This window comes from Lathyrus oleraceus, chromosome 4, assembly GCF_024323335.1.
Source record: "Lathyrus oleraceus cultivar Zhongwan6 chromosome 4, CAAS_Psat_ZW6_1.0, whole genome shotgun sequence".
Taxonomy (NCBI): domain Eukaryota; kingdom Viridiplantae; phylum Streptophyta; class Magnoliopsida; order Fabales; family Fabaceae; genus Lathyrus; species Lathyrus oleraceus.
In genome coordinates this window covers 114,743,461-114,761,204 of record NC_066582.1, presented here as the reverse complement: position 1 = coordinate 114,761,204, position 17,744 = coordinate 114,743,461, and positions in this window count along the sequence as shown.

Sequence of the window (17,744 nt, the reverse complement as noted above, 5' to 3'; positions counted from 1 at the left end):
CTTTGATTTGAACAAGTGAAGAAGTAGATGCTTCTTCTCTCCGGTTCCTCTCTTCGGCTAGTTTCCTTCTTCTTCGTGTTTTGCTATTGAGCTTTCAAAGTGTTCTTTCAATTTTGGGATCGAATTGAAATTGCTCCTCGGTAGCCTTTCCTCGCATGCACCAGAATCTACAAAAATAACAAACCAAGTGAAACACAAGAGTGATAGTAGTAAGAATAAAAAACTTAGAACAATGAATTATTGCAATGCTTGCAATATCGAACACCAATCCCCGACAACAGCGCCAATTTGTTGAAAAGTATATTTCCGGCAAATATTTTTATATCGTATCCACAGAGATTGGTTGATATTACCGCCGTTCTATAATTCCAATTGTTATAAGTTTGAAATGTAACCAAGTTGTTTTGATTGAATAGTTATCTCTTGAGTAAAATAACACTAAGACAATGAAATTAGTTTTAAAATCAAATATAAAAGGCTTGGCAAGATTGGAGTTCACTATCCAAATTTCTTATGTTTCCTTAATGACAACTATATGGACTTAAAATTATTGATGATATTCAAGTATCCTCTCAATAACATTTATTTCTAAATGAGATTGTGATAATCACTATATTAATCGTTAGACGATTTCTCCACCTAACTATTGATATAGCAATCTTTAATGTTTGATACAAAAGAAGAGTAATGTATAAATCTATTTCTACAACTTATTCACTACTTGAAAGCATATTTTAAGTCAAGACTTGAATAATCTTTCTCAACAATAACTCAAATATGAATATTCAAAATAGGGCAAAAATATCAATCATTACATCAATAATCTTTTGTCACGTACAAGAGTCAATAGGAATACATAATCAATAAGGGATCACTACTACCTCCAATCTTGACAAAGTGGGGTTTAGCTCCTCATCATCATATTTGACAGCAAATGGAATACAAAAATAACCTCTGTTTTTCTTCTCCAACTCTTGTGATAATAATCTTTTTTTTATCCCATTGTGTGTTTAAAGAGTTCATCCTTTCCCTAAATGTCTCATTTTGGTCTAAAACAGAAAAGTGCTCTAAAAATGATCTAAAACTATCACACTTAAGTTGGGTTCAAAACATAACAAGTGGCCCAAACCAAATAACAAGCTTGCTGTCTTCGCAAGGTTCGCGGCGCCAACAAGGGTCGCGGCGCGAACTGAAGGAAGTTCAGCTTCCTTGCCTTGCAAGCTTCCTTTAAACCATTTCTTCCAAGCTTTGTTCTTCAAATGCTTCCAACATGCCATCAAACTCCTTTCAAATTATGCTCATGCAATCCAATGCTCTATTGTTCATAATTTCTACAAAACTAACAAATAAGTGAAATATCTACTCAAAACATAATTAAATTAAACTTAATTGCATATTTACTAAATTGTGAGAATAAAATTGTGTAATTCAATAAGAAAATGGTAAAAGGGACCAATAAATATATATGAAAAGTAGTGATAATTGGTCCCTAACAAAATGGAATGCTTCATACTGCCATTCTTCTTCCAAGGGGCAGGCATAACTTATATTGTCCCCATGGGGAAAATGCAGCATGTCCCTAAGATTATCTTGGCTCAATTCATAATCCCTATTAAAAATTCTAAACCTCACTGTGCCGAAAGAGTATTGATCTACCATAGGTGTATAATAAGTGAAAGAAATTAAAAATTCCAAAGTCAACCTCTCGTAGGTAGCGTCATTTAACGAACATAAATGCGTTAAATCTAGTATATCTAGTATCCGTTATACACTACCGAATGGTCCTAACTTACGTAGACAAGATTCGTCGGCATACCTTGTTGAAGTTACTGAGCGTTCGTTGAACTTCAAGTACCTCTCCTTTTGTAATTTTCCAACTTCACCTTCACTGAAGGCGAGATTTGACAAGTGTGTCGTTGGCCTTCTTGCTCTAGCTTGGACTCTTGGATGCATGATGTGTGTGTGAAGAATAATTTTAGAATGGGGTTCAACTGAGGTTTGGCAAGGTGGTTGGATTAGGTGATGAGAGTTTAAATAAGTGAATTAGAGGGGGAGTTTGAAAGGTTGGATATGAAGGGTGTTAGTGGGGAGTGGTTAAGGTGAGTTAATGGGTTTTAGAAGTTGGAAAAAAATGGGAAAATGTGGGGATGTGTGTTAAAAATCACGTTTTTGTGTTTCTGAGGTTTATGGCGAACGCCACAAGCCTAAAATTTAAAAGAAATCGTTTTAGCTCTCTAGCGAACGCCACAAGCTTCAAAAACATGTTATATGTTTTATGGCCCAGGAAGAAGGCAAATTGGCGGTTATAAATTATGTTTAAAGGCTTATGAGTGATATATTGCTGGTTAATGGAACACATAGCCTCAAAAATAATTAATCAATCAAAAATGCGACGAACCGATAAAATAAAACTTGCATATAAAATGGATAGATAAAAAATGACATTAATAAAATAGGAAATATTCACTATGTTTTACGTCGATAACGCGATGGCTCAGGAGTGTAAGTACTCATGGTGGTTCTTTCGAGGATGAATCCTTGGTCAAACTTTTAATTATTCTCGATTTCCATGGCCACTTATCAAGCCATCTCTCATATCCATCACTTTTTCATCTTTTTCTTCTGCGAGGTAGTTTATCCTTCTAAACTTGTGGTGGTGGTTCTGGCTCTATCCTGAGAGCTGCCTTTTCAGGTTTGGGTTCAATTTTTTCATCCACCACCTCAAAGTCGAACTTTCCCCTTTTAATACTAATGAGTTCCCTAGTTTCACGGTCTTCTAATTTTCTCATCTTACTCAGGATCTCAAATAAAAGTGCATTGGTGTGGATATTTTCCAATAGCTCCTCATACCTTTCGGATTTGGGGTCTACCTTAGCTTCCACAGACCTTCGTGGGAAAGGAACTGGTGATTTATAGGGAGGAGGAATAACACATAATGCTTCATTCTCTACCTCTTTGACAACCTCCCTTTCGGGTGGTGTCAGTGGATCTTTCTCAATTTATACTCTTTTCTCACCTGAACCTTCCTCATTATCACTCTCCTTAGGATTTTCGGTAGATCTTTCACTGGTGATTGTTACAACATCCGCATGTTTCTCAGGGAATGGTCTTAGAGGTGTCTGTGCAAGCAGGTAGATTTGAGTCTCCAATGCCTCGTTGTGAGTGCCGAGGGACTCGACCACAATGTTCAGTTGCCTAAGGGTTTCCTTGGTATAGAGACTTTGTTTTCTAAATTCTTTATTCTGAAGAGTTTGTGTAGCCACAAAGCATTACATCATAGATTCAATCCTAGAGTGAATATGTGTCGCAATGAAATCCTCCATTAATATTTCCAGGTCGGATTTATAGGAATCTTGCGATTCCTCAAAATACTGGGAGTGATAATCGTAGAGAAAATTTGGGTGATACATAGTAATAGAGAAAAGAGTGCCTTAGTCTATACTGCGCAACACTGGAGTTACGATATCGACTAAATTAGTCCTCGACAATGGCGCCAAAAACTTGATCACGTGACTAGTATGTCTATAGGATTCGTGACTACAAGTGCACAGTCGTATCGCGTAGTTTTAAAGATTATCGAACCCAAAGGACTAATAATCGAACTTACCATTATCTAATGTTACTACATAAATCTAAGGCTGAGGATTTCTCTAGGAGTTGAGGGACGAAGAGAAATAACTACTAATGAAAACATAATTTTAATAAAAATATTTAATTGCGGGATATCGGTACGTAACGCATCAAACTTCGGGGATTCGGTAAATAGTTGGTGTATTCTTAAACGTCAAAATACTCTTCAGTAGAAACTATTTATTTAAAAGACTTCATCTCACACTCTCGTGTTTATTGACTCTGACTATACTCTTAAATCAGAAGGCTTTGCTCTCACTGTCTCATTTGAATTAAAAGTAATTTTTGGAAACAAATAAAGTCTAATTAATCCTAAAGCGCTCTCGTTGTGTTTAGAATTAATGCCTAGTTTCAACTATCCAGTTAAAACCTCAAACTCTCGTTTTTATTGACCATAACCTTTGTTCGCTTTGTACTCTCGTACGAAAACAGTTTTAAGTTTGGAACAAGAAACTATAACCAAAAAATAGTTTTATAAAAGTCAACACCAATTATATATGAATCCCGTCGTTTCGACGGTCTTTACATACCGATATCGATGGGTTTAGCCGGACATGGATTCGAGAGCAAACATGATATTATAATAATTAATACTTAAAATAAGGTATAAGCAATTAAAACATCAATTAAAATAGAACTTGAAATATAGACCGAAAACTTGGAATTAATGTTGGTTCTTGAATTCAAATAATGTCGGCACGCTTGACAAATCGGGTACACTGTTACAATCAAATTTAGTTGTTAAAACTAAAGTCGTAATAGTCCCCGATGTGGAGAATCTATCACTTTACAAGTAAATATCTGCTTAAAATGCTAACAACAAAAATCTGGCTAAAAGTGCACACCCGTCTTTGGAGACCGAAGCCCTAATATATACTCCCCACTCCTTCCTTGAAATTAGCCTTGAAGATCTCTTAGTGGGGGAGGTTGGTTGAACGAGTTAAATGGGACGTGGAGAAAAACGTGGATAAAAACAAGAAGGAATAGGTTTCGTGGCGGGTGCCACGTGAGAGTGGCAAGTGCCACACTTAAGGTGGCAAGTGCCACACTTAAGGTGGTGGGCGCCACACTTAAGGTGGAGGGTGCCACACTTACTTGTAGTGGTGGGCGCCACCTTGTTTCATGTGGTGGGTGCCACACATTTCATTTGGTAGTGGACGCCACCTTGCTCTTGTGGTGGGCGCCACCTTTAGCTATGTGGTGGTGGACGCCACCCTATTTCATTTTATTCCCTTTTTCTTTCCTTTTTCTTTCCTTTTTGCTCTTTTCCCGCTTTACTTGCATAGACACTTCTTATTTGATAAATATCTGAAATAAACATAAAGTACAGCGTAATACTATGGAAAACAAGTAAAAAGCAATGCAAGTCACGTCAAATATACGATACATTTTCACGTTATCATTAGCCACATTTGTTTCATTGGTCATGGTTTTGGCCATTTCTTGGAGAGTCCTATTCTTCCTTTCTACAACTCCATTTTGTTGTGGAGTTCTAGGACAAGAGAAATCATGAGATATTCCATTAGAGTAAAAAAAACTCTTCAAAAAGTTTATTTTTAAATTCCCCATCATGATCACTTCTGACTCTGATGATTTTAGAGTCAAATTCATTTTTCACTTTTGAACATAAACTAGTGAACACAGAATGTGACTCATTCTTGTGTCTTAGGAATTTTACCCATGTCCAACGACTATAATCATACACAATAACAAGTCCATACTTCTTATCATTGATTGATGATGTCTTAATAGGTCCAAACATGTCAATGTGCAGAAGATCCAGAGGCTTATAGGTAGATACAACATTTTTATTTTTGAAAGTTGTTTTAGAGAATTTTCCTTTCTGACATGCCTCACAAAGAGCATATGAAGAAAACTTCAGCTTAGGTAGACCTCTGACTAACTCAAGTTTATTTATCTGAGAAATCCTCCTCAAGCTAATGTGACCCAAGCATCTATGCCGCATCCATTTCTCTTCATTTACAGACATTAAACATTTTAAACTTTTATTCTTTAAATCTGAAAGTTTTATTTTGTAAATATTGTTCTTCCTCTTACTAGTGAAAAGGACTGTTCCATTTTTCTGATTAATAGCTTTGCACGTTTTTTGATTAAAGATTATATTATAACCGTTATCACTTAATTGACTTATGGATAACAAGTTATACATTAATCCTTCAACATAAAGAACATCAGAAATAGAGGGAAGAGATCCATTACCAACTATTCCAGATCCTCTAATTCTTCCTTTCTGATTTCCTTAAAAGTCTATGAAGTCAACGTCTTTAAGTTCTAGGCTTTGGAACATATGCTTTCTTCCCGTCATGTGTCACGAGCATCCAGAGTCCAGGTACCATCATTGGTGTTTCAACTCTACTGCATAAAATATCTGCAACATATACTATTTTATCTTTTGGTACCCAGAATCTTTTGGGTCATTTATGCTTAGTTCTCCTAGAGTTTCTGGAAACTTTGGGTTTTCTGGCATTATTAAATCTTTGTGTTTGTGCATGTGTGTAATGATAAGAAAAAGGAGATTTAGGTTTGTCTTCTGCATAAGGCATTTGCTCATCTTCATCAGATTCATATCCAATTCCTCTTTTCTTATTGTTACTAACACCATTTTGCTTCTTTCAAGCCCATTTTTCAAAAAATACTGAAAAGCTTTTTCATATTTATATATGATGGTGTCAGAAGTTGGTGGAACTTTGGGAAGATTTTCTTCAAGTTTTAAACATTTTTTGGTTGAAAATTCATTTTCTTTTTCAAGGAAAAAATATTTCCTTTAAGTTCATAAACTTCTTTCTCAAGCTTATCACACTCTTCAACAGTTTCTTCATGGACCCTTTTTAGGATCTTGAATTTTTGTTGAAGCTTCTGATAAGAACTTAGAGATTCTGATAAACGTACTTCTAGATTAGAGTGAGAGAAATCAGAAAATACCTCTTCAGAGTCAGATTCTTTTTTGGATGAACTTCCGGATGTGGTAGCCATGAATGCAACATTTGTCTGTTCCTCTTCAGAGTCTGATTCTGAAGCGTCATATTCAGAGTCATCCCAGGTTTCCATGAGCCCCTTCTTAGTTTTGAAAGAGTTTTTCTTAAATCCTTCTTTTCTGGAACTATCTTTCTTGAGCTTTGGACATTCATTTTTGTAGTGTCCTGGTTCTTTACATTCATAGCAAGTTACCTCTTTATTTGGTCTGCTTCTGGAAGTTGACTCAGAACAATCTCCTTTCTGTCTGGGTCTTCTGAAGTTGTTATTCCCTTTTCTCCAGAGTTGTTTGACTCTTCTGGATAAGAGAGATAACTCTTTTTCATCATTAAAATCTTCCTTTTCAGAGTCCTCTTCTTCTTCTTCTTCAGCTTGAAAGGCTTTGTTCCTTTCTGGCTTTCCTCTTTCTGATCTAGACTTCAGAGCCACTGATTTTCTTTTCTTTTGAGGTTTGTCTTCCTCTAGCTCTATCTCATGACTCCTAACGGAGCTGATGAGTTCTTCAAGGCTTATGTTGTTCAGATCCTTGGATAGTTTTAGGGCAGTAACCATAGGTCTCCATTTCTTTAGAAGACTTCTGATTATATTTTTGACATGATCTGCAGTTGTGTATCCTTTGTCCAGAACCTTGAGACCTGCAACTAGTGTTTGGAATCTAGAAAACATTACCTCAATTGCTTCATCCTTTTCCATTCTGAAGGCTTCGTATTTTTGGATTAAGGCTAGAGCCTTAGTCTCCTTAACTTGATTATTGCCTCATGAGTCATATTTAAGGAATCAAGGATCTCTTTCGTTGTTTCCCTGTTGGTGATTTTTTCGTATTCATTGTAGGATATAACATTCAGCAGAATAGTTTTGGCTTTATGGTGATTCTTGAAATCACGCTTCTGATCATTTGTCATTTTACTTCTGGTAATAATAATACCAGCATCAGATACAGGTGGTTCATAACCATTTCCAACGATGTCCAATAGGTCAACATCATAGCCTAAGAAAAAACTTTCAATTCTGTCTTTCCAATAGTCAAAATTTTCTTCATCAAAGACTGGAGGTTTGGAGTTGTAACTATATCTTTTGTTTGTGTTAACCATGATGTTTTTCTCACACCGGATCTCTCTATACTACTAGGTGTTTGATTCAAAAATTAATAACAGATTCGAAGCTCTGATACCAATTGAAGGTAGAGAAAACAAGAAAGGGGGGATTTGAATTATTTTCATGGACAATAAAAACCTTTGGAAACGCTATACACACAAAGATAATAACAAACAACATAGAATTTTATCCTGGTTCGGTTGAAAACCAAAGTTACTCCCGTCCACCCGACCAAGGTGATTTCGCCTTCAATAAGGACTTAATCCAATAATCTAGAAAGATTACAACAAACGTCTAAGAGTACACTAATCTCTTAGCCCTCTCAAGTCTACATACTTCACAAGTCACTTGAGGAAATTTACAACAACTATTTTAGAATTACAAGAAAGTGTTTAGTGCTTCTAGATAAGCAATATGAATACAATAAGAACAATGATCAATGATCACACTTAGAGCAATAAATCGTTTGATAACGTAAAACAAGAATTTAGTGTATGACTTGATTTTGATGTGCAGAATACTTGTGTAATAGCTTCATGTCTTGGTATGGTGATAGTTAGGCCTTTTTATAATGCTTGGAGATGATACCGTTGGATGGAGCATTGATGCTAATATCTTTCCAATTATGGGACTTAATGACATTAGTTTTACTATCCTTTCCATAGCAGTTTTGGAGAGTATTCAATATTATCAATATAGAGATTTATATGATATTTGGAATACTTCTTTGTTAAGTTCTTGATTCTGATCTGTTGGTCGTGATTCAAAGTGCGTGGAATTCAGATTCTTTTCTCAGATCTTGTATTCTTCAGATAGTTGTCTATTGTGTCTTCTTCAGAAGTTCTTGACTGATCTCTAATTAGACAGTCTTTTGATGTAAGGATCTTCAGAGTTTTCATATGTGGGATCCTTTAGATGTCTTTAGGTGCAGAGTTTCCAGAGTCTTCAGATGACATATTTTGTGGGTGATTCTGTTAGACATCGTTGTCTTCAGCGTCAGAACAAATACCTTTAACTCTGAGTCAGTTGTTCTAGACTTTGTGTGACGTCATATGTTGTTTCATCAGATTCATTTGTTAGAGTCCTGCACACTTAGAGAATTTTATTAGGGTACCAAAATGTTTCACTCTTTGTTATCATCAAAATAGAGAGATAAATTGTAGAACCAAAATATTGTTCTAACACAAACATGACAATGAATGATCAATGGATCATTCATGAACTTTAAGGTGTTGATAGATTTCCCTTATTTAACCATGTATAAACCATTTGATGTATAGATGAGACCTCACTTGTTGATCCTTACTTGTTGATTCTATTTGACTGTGTTGTGTAAGACCCCAATTTTGACCCTAAGATCCCTCATGCTATCTCATCATATGCATTGGCTTTGGGATCATACCTTGGCATCCTCCTTACCCCTCACTCATTGGGTTTGAATTGGGAGAGATCACCAAGAACATTTGATTGTATCATACTTTGTTTTTCATTATTTACTAACCAAAATACCAAAAATATGCCAATATATAGTTTGTTACTTTTGTAGGTAGTGTGAGCATCCACCAATGCCTCATCAAGCTCATACCTAGGGTTTAAGACCCTCAATGCAAGGAGACTAATCAAGAGATAGTTCACATTGACTCTAGACAACATATATGGATCCCCGTGGTCTTCACATATCATTTTGATCAAGAATTTATCAAAAGTTTAAAGCTTGTGTGCCTAGGAAACCCTAATTCATCTGGGTATCTTGTGTGACTTCCTCAACAAGTTTCTTCATCAATTGATCAAATATTTCAAGGTATACTTTGTAAGACCCCAATTTTGACCCTAAGATCCCTCATGCAATTTCATCATAAGCATAGGCATTGGGATCATATCTTGGCATCCTCCTTACCCCTTTTCATTGGGTTTGTTTTGGGAGAGATCGCCAAGTACTTTGTGATTATATCATACTTGCATTTTATCATTTCACTAACCAAAATACCAAAAATATGCCTTTGTATTTGTCTAACTCTTTTGTAGGTAGGGCATGATCTCATTGATTCATCAAGATCACATCTAGGGTTTGAGACCCTCATGAACAAAGAGTACAACCAAAAATTGATTCAAGAATGGTTATTAGCATCATATATGAGTCCGAATGATCTCTACATATTATATTGATCAAGTTTTCTTCAAGAGTTTGAGGGTGATTTGCCTTGGAAACCCTAGTTTGACTGGGTATCTTGAATAACTTCTCCAACAAGCTATCTCCTCAATTGATCAAATTTCTCAAGGGACACTTCAAATTTCATCATCTTATGCATATATGATCTACCATGAGCCAAGAAAGTCAAGATAATTGAAGGTTAGCAAGTTGGTTGATGGTGGTTGGCCAGATGAATTCATCTGATCAAAACTGGGTCTTCCTAGACCCTATCTCCTACAATTTTCACCATATGAAAATTATTCCAAGAGCATACTTACTCTAAATGACACTACAAACAACTTTCATTTTGAGACCTAGAGCTATTTTTTCTTGGAAAATCATTTTCTATGTTGAAACATTATAGGTCATTTTGTCTAAACCCTAATTTGAAAGTCAACTTCCCAAGGCCATAACTTGCTCAATTTTTATGAGATGAAAGATTTACAAGTTGCACAATCAAATTCAATGTGTCTAATTAAAATTTTATGTTTGTAGTGGGAGCTACTTCAACTTTTTTGAGCATTTGATATGAAGCTACATTATAGGTCACTTTTGACCTATACCATTGATCAAGTGATTTTTCCAAACTTCAAAAATGCACAACTCTATCATTTAAAATCCAAATGACATGAAATTGGTGACTATTTTGAAGTTATTTGAGATATCTACAATTTTGATAAAGACACTTTTCTAATTTTAAGCTCCTATAAAAAGTTAAGCAAGGTGGAATATTGAGACATATGGCTTGACACTTAGAAATTTTTTGATATGTCAAATTTTTCCAAACTTCCAGCTCAAAATTCTCCAAGCTCCAAGCTCCAAATGAAAAAGTGTTCAACATCAAACTTGTTCCTCTTGATCTCACCTTTCTAAAGAGCTCAAGTTCATTCATTTTAGATGAGAAATGCATAAGCTGCGCATGGCTTAAACAGGATGATATCATTTGGCATGGATCCAACTTCAAGCAACAATACACATTTGCCTTGCAATCTAAGCTAGCTTCAACACATCTGATCATTCATTTTGGACCTTCAGTTATCATTTCATGGGCCTATGCGCGCCCATGAAGCTTTGCATCATCATTTGCCAATTTTGGAAAGTGAAAGTGAGTGTGCAAATATCACATGATTTGGCTATATATAGAGCTTCATTTGCTCAGAAATGCAGACACCATTGCGCCAACTTTGAATCCCCATTGAAAACCCTTCACTCTCATAGGATAAACCTGATAAATTCATTTGAATTTGAGCTTGAATCTCCATTGTTTTGGAATTCAATTCTCCAGGAATCCATTGCTTCTAAGCCTTTCCATTCTCTTCCTGCAAGCAAGTAGAGTGAGTCCAAGTGCAAGTAAGCTCAAGATCCATCAAGTTCAGACCTCCATTGAAGGTAATTTGCAGAAATTTTAAACTCTTTGATTCTCTTAAATTCTTGCTCAATTCCATTGATTCTTTGGTTGTCTAAAATCCTACCAATGTAGGCAAGAAGATTGAGTTGCTTTGAGGTTAAATCGAAGCAACTCAGATCATGTGCCTCAATTTTCAATTCCACATATCTCTCAATATATTTGGAATTGGAATGAATGGAGGTCAAATTCGAGCTCAGTGCCAGTTTTTCTTCAAGATCATGTCCCTGTTTTTCATTTTGGTGATGGTTCATCTTGACCAGTCCGGTGAAGCTCACCGGGGAAGATGACCAGAGCTCTGGCTCTGGCGATGAGGTGTCTCACCTCTGAACCATATGATACAAGTCTCATGTTCTAATCCTGAGCCTTGCTTTGACTTACCATCTGTACCACGCAGTTGACTCATGTGCATGTGGATCGCGCGTTTTGGATCATCAGATCTGCCACCTCAATTAATGAGGGAGATCTGATGGTCCACTTATTTTCGAATTTCTGAAATTTTATTTTAATTGCATTTTCTTCAATAATTCATATGAAATTCAATATTGATCCAAAAAATTTCAAATATTTTTCTCTTTCATATTCTGAATTAAAATTATTTTTTGGGTCATCATTAATATTTATCATGAATTAATTGATTTTGCATTTGTTTTTAATTGTTAAAAAATATTTTTAAATGTCCAAAAATTATGAAATTTTTTCTCCAAGGTCCTTTGACCTTGTTTGACCTATGATAAATCTCATGGCCATTTCTTTGGTGTTTTGATGAGATTTTAGGAATTTGACAAAACATATTTGAATTTAATGCATTATTTTATTATTTTTAATTGAATAAATGTCATTTTAATTTTGTTGACCATTTGTATTGACTTATTTGAGTTTGATTGTTTGTTGTTGGGCCTTGGTCAAGGTTGATTTGACTTTGTCAAGTTAATATCATTGGATTTAGGGGATTGATGGAATGTACATTCCATATCCCAAAATGAATGAATGATATTAATTTGGTAAAAGTCCTCCTTTGACCAATTTGTGATCTCATTCATCCCCTCCCCTCTTCATCTAATTCCTATTCTTCATTCATTCATTTTCATTTGGTCAATGACATCTCAAAGTCCTAATGCTAGTTGATTGAAAAATTGACATGAGTATGGATGCGATTAGGCCACACCTTTTGCATATTTTGTGTGTGTGGTATGTTTCATGAGAATAGTTCATAATACTATGTCTCCAACATGCATTAACACCAAAAGTCTATTGCCCGACCTCAAATAATTATGACTTCTACATAAGTCCAATTACGATTGCTTAACATAGCGCTAAATTTGTGACACAAAAGGCATAAGCATTCTAGTTAGTGAGATTGTAAGTCTCCCCTCTTCCATGGTATTGTGTGGAAACTTGGCCTTCTTTCCTTTCTTTGGAAGATGTTTTGGTTCAAGGATCCGTGCTTGTGGCAAGTGGGTTGAGTGTTCTCCAAAGACTGTCTTGAAATCAAAAGCAAAACAAAACTAACTTCTAACCTACTAACCATTAACTTTTACTTTCAAGCTTTTACTTTAATACAATTTACTTTTAGCACTTTATATCATTTGCCATTATACATATCATTCTAATTGTTTATGTTAATGTAATTTTTCACTTTGTCCATTTGGACCATATTGTGTGATATATTTTGTTTGTATATACTTTGTTTGTTTGTTTGGTCTTTGACCATTAATGCACATAATAATAACAAAAACCCTAAAAAACTTTTGAGTGGACTGTTGGCTTGATCTTTGGACCAAATGGACTTAGAATCTAGGCAACCCCCTTTATTAATAGACTTGGCCAATGCCAACTTGTTGAAGAACCAAGTGCTTGCAATTTGAATTCATTTGATACATCATTCAAGATCTCCCTAAGTTCATCTGCAATTTGATCATTGTGAAGTTGTTATGTTAAACCTGTGACTTGTGGAACTCATCTGCTACATGGGCTATTTTGAAGAAGATCATGAAATGGATAAGCTTGGATGAAGCTATCTTTATTTGATGTCTTTGCTCTTTAAGATTGATATAATTGTGCATTTATGTGTTGTTTGATTCTAAAATTCCAAGGGAATCCTGGGTTTCTATTGACATACTTGTCTGTTGGATTGCTACCCATTTGGTCAGATCTTTTCAACCCTTAAACTTTTAATTTTTGTGCATAGGGTAGTCTCTTCATCTTCTCCCCATTTCTTTAATTCCAAAATCTCTCCCTCCATTTTTTCAAAATCTTCTTTGTGTGAACTACTTTTGTTCTAAACTTTGACCACTTTTACAAAAAAGATAGAAACTTTGGCCTTACGCCAATGCATTTTCAAACTTCTTTTCTTAAATCAAACTTATAAATAAACTTAACTATACTTGACTTAAGCTTTCAAAAAGCCAAAAAGAACTAACTCATTCAAACCATTTTTTTGGCCTTTGTGCCTTTCAAACTTAAATTTTGTTAAAACTAACACACTCATTTTGAAATTTATAGCACGAACTACGAGGTTTTGATCCCTCATTCTTATGTTGGTACGTAGGCACAAGACCGAAGGTCTTGTCAAATACAAAAATATAATTAATGAATTCTTTTTATCATCCCCCCATTCTATTTATTTGTAAACATCACTTTGTACAAAATACATATGCACACAAAAAGGGCTCCCTAGGAGTACCTAGGACACTTCGGGTGCTAACACATTCCCTCTGTGTAACCAACCCCCTTACTTGTGATCTCTGACTTTTATTAGTTTTTTATTTGAAAACTTCTTATTATTTGGGTTTTGTTCATACTTTTTCCCTTTTCCCTTGGAAATAATAAAAGCGCGGTGGCGACTCTTGTTAATTGATCTCTAGCTTGTCAATAGTTTGATGATCATGAATTTCCTGCTACATACTTCATATTACATCATCTTACACATATATGATCTGATAGACTATGGCACGGATCTAGAAGGGGGGGGGGGGGGGGGGTTGAATAGATCCCAATTAAAAATTGAGTCGGCGCTACCAATTTCAAAATTGGTTTTGAAAATTTGTTTTAAGTGCGGAAGCGGCCGAGGAAAATATAGTCTAAAACGAACTGTTATTGGAAAACCGGATATGCGTCAAGCCTATGGATTAGAGATAATGTAGAATACGAATCACTACACTAGTCACACTATCAATAATTTGTTTCACTTACTAGGATTCCTAGTTCCAATGCTTCAAAGAGCAAACCAAACTAGATACACAACTAAGATAATTTTGGTTTAGACAAATTATCAAACACTTGATGTGCGAAAATACTCCAAGTGATATTTATGTTGAGTAAGTGATTCCAATTAGTCTAGTACAATTTCTTATTGTACTTTGGATTCAAAAACAGAGTTTTAACTTCCTACTCAATTAATATCAAGGTTTGATAAAGTGCTTATACAAAAATCACTTATTTTTAAGCCAAAACAAATATGCTGAAAAATAGAGAAGACAAAGATTTGATGAGGCAGTTCCCCCGTCGTCCTCGCTTCGGGGTACGTCTGCCCTTAATTCTAAACCTAGAATTGAGATTGCTTTAATAGATATCACCTGTTGAGTTTAACCGTTTATACAAGGATTGCAAAGCAAATATACAACAGAACTCTCAAGACGTTGAATGTTGCTTCCACTCCTTGTTCCTTGATTCAAGGTGAATCAAGTCCTTCGATTGTTGTTGATAGACCTCCGATTCCAGCCCCTTTGTTGAATAACCCTCAATTCTTCAAACCCTCGGCCCGACTGATCTCAACTACAACAAATCGAACCCGAAATCTTCCCTTCAATATCACTGAATCCGCTACTAGATTGATGAAGACTTCCTCTTCTCAATCACCTTCGCTCAGCTGAAAATTGATGAAGAATTCGTCCAAAAACCCCCCAAACACAAACCAGTCTTGGAGGACAAAACCCTAACGGTTTTATTCAAGAAAAAACCTGTCACAAGCTTTAACCCGAACCGGATTCCCCAATCTCGGCTTCGAACGTTATCACCTTTAACCAATCACAAAGCACATCAAAAATGGTTGTGTGTAGTTGATGTGTTGTGAGATGTTGAAGATGAAGATGAAGAATCTTGGACACCTATTTCACTTTTTCTTGTTCTTTGAACACTTGAATCAAATTGTTAAAATGTTAGTTGATACAAATAACTAAACTTCTATTTATAGTAACAAACCAACCAACCCACTTAACAGCTTTTCAAACAGAGTGGGAAATACTTAAAAACTGAATTTGCGCACGAACGGTCGACCATAGCAGGTCTATGCGTCGACTCATGGTCTGCAGTTTTGGACAGACTGAAAAGCACAATAGTATGCGTCGACCATAGGTCGGCGTGCGCTGACCCGTGGTTCATGCGCTGACCCTTGCGGTTGACTCAAGCTTTTTGTGCGCTGACCCGTGGGAAATGCACTATGTTATGCGCTGACCCGTGGGAAATGCACTATGTTATGCGCCGACCCTGTGGTCGACTCAAACCCTGCAAATCTGCAAAAATTCATATTTTGTGGTTTTCATGCATTTTGTCATGACCATATTTTATCCACATATGTTGTATGAAATATAACAGTTTAGATGAGCATAGAAAAGGATATGATAGGTGATATGTTGCATTTGTTTTGTAGAGGTGGAATCGACAATGTCGATTCATCCATGGTGGTCATTTGTCATCATCGAAACCTATGATCGTATGTTGTATGACAGTTTGCCCTTACATGATCCTCCATGAGTCCCAAAAATCAAGAGAATGTCAAGCTAGCAAGTTGGTTCATGGTGGTTGACCAGAGAAAGTCAACTAGTCAAAACTGGGGTTTCCTAGACCCTATCTCCTACAATTTTTGTCATATGAAAATGATTCCAAGAGAAACGTTACTCACAATGAAATTCCAAACAACTTCCATGTTGAAGTCAAGGGCTATTTTTGCTTGGAAAGTCATTTTTTTATGGTGAAAGATTATAGGTCATTTTGTTTGAACCCTAGTTAGGAGGTCAACTTCCCAAGACCATAACTTACTCAATTTTTATGAGATGAAAGCCATTAAAATTCCATGATCAAATGCAAGGTGTCATATTCAACTTTGATGTTTTGAGGAAGTTCAAATTCAACTTGCAAATGCATGTTCCAATAGGAAATATTATAGGTCATTTTGGGCCATTACCATTGAACAAGTGATTTTCCTCAACTTCTAAAATACATAACTCCTTCATGCCAAATCTAAATAGGGTCAACTTTGTGACTAAATTGAAGAGGTTTGAGATAGCTACAATTTTGATGAAGGAACTGTTTCTATTTGAAGTCCATAACAAAAGTTATTCAAGGTGGAAGAAGTGAACATTTGACTTAGTACTTAGAAAAATTCTATTTATGTTTGATTTTTCAAACTTCCACCTCAAAATTCATCATGATCCAAGCTTAAAATGGAAAAGTGTGCAACATAAAAGTTGTTCCCCTTGATGTCAGCTTTCCAAAAAGTCCATGATAATCTCATTTGGATCAATATTGAAGGACTTGTGTATGGGTGTAATGCATGGTACCATTTGGAATATTCTCATGACCAATTTCCATTCCACATTGCATGGCTTAATGAATTGCTTTCAGCATCACATGTGCACGATTTTGGACCTATTCCAATCATTCTTTGGCCTTTGGATACGCCCATGCAAGCTTGCATGATGCAATTGCTATTTTTGGATTTTCCAAAGAAAGTGTGTGGAAAACATTTGAATTGGCTATAAATACAAGTGCTATGAGCTCAGAACTTCATCAATACCTTGCCCAAGCTTTTCCAAGACAACTCAAACCCCTCACTCCATAGAATTGCTTAAAGATTTCTTTGAAATTGAGTTTGAATTTCACCTTCTATTTTGAAATTCAAACTCCAAGAATTCATTGCCCTTTCCATCTCAATTGATCACTATAAGGAAGAGGAAGAGGAATCAAGCAAGTCCAGATCAAGATCAAGTAAATTTGAAGCAACTCAAAGGTGAAAATTCAGAAACTTCATCTCTTCGATTCTCTCTCAATTCTTCATTATTCTTTGTGATTTTTGGTTAGCTGAAGTCCTACCAATGTAGGCAACAAGATTGAGTTACTTTGAGGTCAAATCGAAGCAACTCAGATCATGAACCTCAAATTTCAAATCCCTATATCTTTAAATATACTTGAAATTGGAAGAAATTGAGGTCAGATTCGTGCTCCTGAACATTTTCTCTTTAAATTAGTGTGCTCGTTTTTTATTTTTCATGAAGTTTTGGTTGGACCAGTCCTGTGGTCCTCACCGGAGAAGATGACCGAAGCTAGGGCTCCGGTGGTGTGTTGGCATGACTTGAATCATCTGATCTTTGTCCAACGTTTTAATCTTGACCTTTGTTTTGGTTGACTCATGTTACCACGCGTTTGACT